This window comes from Ammospiza caudacuta, chromosome 3 (genome assembly GCF_027887145.1).
Source record: "Ammospiza caudacuta isolate bAmmCau1 chromosome 3, bAmmCau1.pri, whole genome shotgun sequence".
Taxonomy (NCBI): Eukaryota; Metazoa; Chordata; class Aves; order Passeriformes; family Passerellidae; genus Ammospiza; species Ammospiza caudacuta.
In genome coordinates, this window is record NC_080595.1 from 56704706 (window position 1) to 56710705 (window position 6000).

Sequence of the window (6000 nt, forward strand, 5' to 3'; positions counted from 1 at the left end):
TGGGAGAAAGCCAGCTCATGTCACCCCTCTGACTCCAAGAGTAAGAGCCCTTCTTCTGCCACAGACCTTGTCCACTAGGATTCACCTTGTGCAATGTGTTTGCTGCTGCTGTTGTTACCTCTACATCAGCAGCTCTCTGGATTGCCTTTCTTGCTGCGCTGCTGTTGCCCTTCCTCTTCTCTGTCCCTCCCCATTTCATTCTCTGATGCTTTTTGCCCACTTGGTCCACTGATGGTTAGATTCTGTAATTAGTGACCCTGACACCTAGAGCTATTGCAATTACTTCCTGTGTCTTTTAAAAAGGTGGGTGCAGTGACAGATTTCCTGTGCTGAGAGTACAGGAGTAGCTATCTTGAATAATGTTCCCTGCATATTTTTGTGGGAGTTCAGCAGAATTCTCTTTTTACTTATTCCAGGAATTTGAAATAGACTTTGTCAGGTCTTGGAGATTTATTGCAAACTACATGGAAGGGCCAGAACCAGTGCAGATCCTTTCCACATGGAAACACTGATGCAGAGAGTTTATAGTGTGCCTAAATAAAAGGAGAGATGCTTGTGAGTTTAAAAATGCCTCTGGGAATGCCTTTCAGATTAACTAAACTCAGTTTAATTGTAGAAGATGCTGCTCAGAATGGATGAGTCAGGATACAACATACTGCAGAGAAGTCTTTATTACTACTTTTAAGCAACCTGCTGCTTTAAGAAGCACATCTGTACATGTTGATAAGGGTAATTACAGGACTTTTTGTTTATTTGTACTTGAACTAATATCCTAATGCTGGCTATTGAGTTAAACTTAGTGGTGGCTGGAGTCCCATAGGAGAAAAATCTCAGGTATCCTGAGACAGATTCCTCAGAACGTTTCCTTACCATGCCAGAAGTCAGCTACACTCACACTTAGCACCTCCTCTCTGCCCTCAGGGCCAGCAGCTGTCCAGCACAGCCTCTTTGGCAAAGCACAGGGCAGAACCACTTTGCTGTGTAAGATCTCAGCTGGCTGCACAGGGTCAGCTGAGGTGTCATTGCATCTGATGGAAAGGCAGGATGGAACCAGACAGTGACAGTGCACACCTGTCCTGTCTTTGTGTGCCACACACACACCTGTTCCCAGCCACAGTTCAGCAGTGCACCTGAGCTGATTCCTGTTCTCTGGCTCCACAGCAATGAGAAACAGCCCAGGGCCTACCTGCAGGTGTCTGCTCAGACTCCCTTACAAACATCCACTACAGTGTTTCCTTGTGGGTTGGGTTTTTGGGGTTTTTTTTCTGTGTGATTAAAAAAAAAAAAAATCACTTCAGGAAGGCCTGTTTTATTTTAATATTTAAAAATGGCTTAAGCCCACTAGTCATTTTTACTAGATTCTAACACTAGATAATTACAATTTTAACTCCTTGCTCATGGGAGCTGTGCCAGACAGCACCTACAAACAACTCTTACCCTAGGAGCAGCCCCTCAATCCCCTGTGAAACCACTGCAGTCCCTGTGAGTTGCCCTTCTTAGTGATAATTTTACAGCACATTCAAATGGATCCCAAATCCTGCAGCCATCCTGCAGGCTTATTTTGTAGCATAGCAGTTTGTGGATAGCAACCTTCTGTTACTGATTGTGAATTTGGTTTAAATTTGGAAGACTTTCATGAACAGTTGCATTGTGGATTTATTTGTTTGGGAGGCTTTTTTGGATGTGTTTCCTTTCTGCCAAGCATTAAGACTGTGGTTGTAAGCAGCAGACAGACTGGCACAAGTTGTTATTATTGCCAAACAAGCATAAACATTCTCAAAGTAGGGAAGAAATGTTCTAGACTTACCTCCTTCCTAGGGGCTTGGAAAAAAGTCCTTGTTTTAAGTTTGGTAGGTCCAATTTGTAACCAGGTAGAAAAGTGTCACTACTCAAACAGGGAAGACACATGAAGAGTTTTCTTACTCCTCAGTTCTCTCTGCTGGCATAACCAGTCTGGAATGGTGGAGTCCTGGTGAGTGCAGTCAGATGGGAATCTTCTGGGGCAGTTATGTCAAGCTCAGCAAATCCATCCCAGCAGCAAGCAGCCTGGCTTATATTTTCCTACTACAATGCAACAGATGCTATGTTTAAGTTTTCACTTCTCTCCCAGCTGTTGAATTTTTAAACAAAATCTTACTGAGTTTAAAAATATAACTCAACTAGTCAGGAACTAGTCAATAGTTAGAAAAATTACCCTCACCCCTATTTGGCCCTTACTTTTGAGGCAGCTTTTCCTTTTGCAAGAGTTTAACTTGATGAGTTACTGGATACACCAAGCTTGACAAGATTCTGTGTCTGGCTCGGAATTTCATTTAAAATAATAACATATAGATAGATGGATGAACACTGGGATACACAGCATCACTCCCTCATTTTGGGCTTTGTTTCCAGCTTGCCATTGGACATTACAGTGACATAAAAACCCCAACCAAACACAAAGTTTGGATTCTCACATTTTAAGGGAGTTTAAGAAATGCCAGTAGATATTTCTGGTTCATAGTACAGCTGTGAGTGCTGATAGTATTGTAAGGGGGCGCTGTGCTTACCAAAGCCCTCACAACACTCTTATACAATGGTAAGAACATACCAGCAATGACCCCCTCCAACTGCCCTACAGCAGATACAGGGGCTCAGAGATGCCAACAAAATGAATGTAGTGCAATGTATGTCAGAAGTACAATAAATTTTAATGGGTCCAAAAAAGTCTTGATGAGCAGGCAATGCACAAGGATCATATGGGAGCAGGGAGATACTCTTCCTCCAAAACATGAAGCAGAAAAGTGAATATAATGAAGTGATACATTTAATCTTTTCATTTAACAGGATTAAGAGATCAACTTTTATCTAGATTACAAATATTACAAAGAGTTTGTGTTTCTTGAACTGTGTCTGAAATGGCAATATTATTTGCAAATTATTTTACATAATTATTATTCCAAATAATTCATAGTCCTAGAAACTGCTACTACTCCTCATATGAAGGGCTACAGAGTACAACAGCTAGTAATTAAGAAACCTAAATCTTGATATAATTACAGATTGAATGAAGGCTGATAAATATTTAGATTTGCCATTGGAAGTATTGTTATATTTAGTATCCAGTTCCATCCACAACTGTATTTGTTTTGGTTTTTTAAACAGACTGATTTTCTTCAGTTTTCTTCAGATATGCTGTTATAAATGGTCACAAATAAAAGGCTTGTCTTCCAATTTATTACTGCCCTGTTTTCAACCTCTATCCTCTCCTGTGGTATCAAAAGGAAGACAGCATGTTCTTTACAATCCTCATTCTATAAACTTTAGTCTGCTATCCCACTATTTTTGCATCTCCTGTGAGTGACTAAACTCATTAGTCATTGAGGCATCACATAATCACATAGGTGGGTGTGGGGGGCATGCTCTGACAAGCAATTTAATTGGGACAGGTCAATAACTAAGGTCAAATAACTAAAATACAATTTAAAAAAACCCAAACCACTTAATACTGTTTTTTAAAAAGTCCCCACAATCTTTTTATATTTTCTGTTATTTTAAAAATCTTACTGTTTGTGGTTCTTCTAAGATAACCTCTAACAAACCTCTTGGAGCTAGCAACTTAATAACATCTTTAGAATTACATACTTTTTAGGAAAACAGTTAATCAGATTTTGGGGTTTTTGGGAATGACATTTCACAAGACTAAAAACCACTGAAGAGTAGCAATTTTAGATTTAGATCTACTGAAATTTAATTGCAACATAAGGCAATGTGAATTAAAAGTGACTTTGAATTGAAAAATGCGTGCTATGACCAGTTTATCAGCAAATATCTTTAAAAAAATTAATAGTTGTTGAAGATGGTAGGTATAAAAGGAAAACTAAGGGTAGCAGAAGTCTGTTGTTAACAGAAAATAATAAGTATTACATGCAGTCTTGCTTCAGCCCCAACAGAAAACTGTGACATACAAAAATGTATTTTAACAGAATATAGCCACAAGTTAGAATAAGGGAAGAACAGTATTTAGTAAAAATGAGAAAGATGGCATCAGATAGACAGGATCAGTTCAAAGAAACTAATAAATCCTATTGCAAAGCAAACAGTTTTTCAACCTGTAAATGAGAAGAACCTAGAGTTCAGAAAGTTCAGCAGGAAGGCAGTAAGAATATTAACTGGAATCTGAAGGAACACAAAAAAATTAGGATAGTTTAAGAAAATCTGGCCAATCAGGAAAGATTAAAAGGCCCAGAAAATTAAAAATAGGCAAACACATTCTTTATAAGACAAGGAAATTAAGCCAGCTTAAATACTGCAAAATCTCAAGAGTCCCAACTCACGTGCAAAGAGTCATGGGAGTCAAAAAAAAGGGAAAACAGCTAATCCAAGTTGTGACTCAGATGTTCTCTAGAACAGCATGGGTGTAACTGACATTGCCACGCGACAGAATGGGTGGATTGGTCACCAGCCAGTCAATATATTTCTAATTCTATAAGGCTGCTTTTGTTAGGGTTGCTTAGACAGGAAAAAGGGTTTCTTCTGCTCAAGTGGTGACCTCAGGTGTTAGCATTAATTTTATCAGAAGAGTTATAGGAAGGTATGTGAAAAAAAGCACTGACCAAAGACGCCCGCGCCCCTTGCCAACTAACCAGCCCCTGCCGGTGCATGTGCACGTCTTCAAGGGAAGCCCTACAAAAAGCAGAAGCACCAGTGGCAGGACACCTGCCTAGTGAATGCTTCCCTTGCTGCTGGATTGCACTTCCTCAGCCTGTGGAGGGAGTAATTTTGGCCAGTCCAGACAGAGTGTCTGGTGCATGTCAAACTAAGCCACAGCACAAGAGATGCATCTCTTCCTTTGTGAGAGTTTTCTTTACAAGGCTGTTAGTCTGAATTCCTTCTAAGAGCCTGAACTAGACTAATTTTGGTAGCAGTAAAATTGATGTATTATTTAATTAGGATTTACAGAATCTAGTGTATATTATGGTAGTACTTTCTCAATTATCTTGTTACAAAACAGGAACTGCTCGGATGTTTAAAAATTTCCATCCTCATGTAAAATTAGGACTTATTGAAGAACTCTCTAATTGCAGTCAACAGTACACTTCCAAAATGACACCCCATAACAGAGTCTACTGCTGCAGTCTAATTCCATGTTGGACTGCAAACAAGAAATGCAGGTATCCTTCCTCTCTGTACAGCTACATTTTATTTTAAAAAATGGTAGTAGTTGCAGTAACAGAATAAGCAATTAAAGTACAAAGTTAAACTCAAGAGATTGGGGAGTTGATGTCTTTGATGAAGTCACTGGGCTAATGCCAGTGTTTGGCTCTCCCTGGAAGGAAAACATAAGCCAGGAAACAGTAGTAAGTCTGTGGATGCTGCAGACTAATTATTCAGCTATGACAAACGAAACACAGGAGAGCACTGGTCAAGCCTTGCACTAACTTGCTCTTTCTGTTTTATGACTACATCTTTAGTGTGCACATTCTCTGTTACCCCCAACTCATACAATTAAAATCTGCCACTATTCATGTCTAATTTAAAAAACAAATATCAAAGACAATCAAATTTCTATTCTGGGTCAACACCATGCTGACACAAAGCCAGGAACACACAGTAGCACTGTGCTCTACTACTTATTTGCAGTCAGGAGGGTTCCATCAGCCACGAGCTGCACTGACCTGAATAAAGAAAGCTTCCAGCATATGTGTAGCCTTTGCTGGTTTGCAGTCACTAGCACTATTATACCGTCCAGTTGGGATGCCTGCTTTATGGAACACACACGGATGCTTCCTCATTCCTCAGCTGGCCCATGTGTAAGCTGGTAAAAAGCTACAGGGAGGATTTGCCTTGTACTACATTCACCCTGGTAAAAACCAACATGATGGTTTAAAAAAAAAAAAAGATAAAATAGTCTGGTGGATATACATAAATATTTATTATCAGTTTAACTTCATTTTACTAGAAATCTTTAAACAGTTTTTCTTTTTTTTTTGCCAAAATGTTGCATCTGACACAGTTGCTACT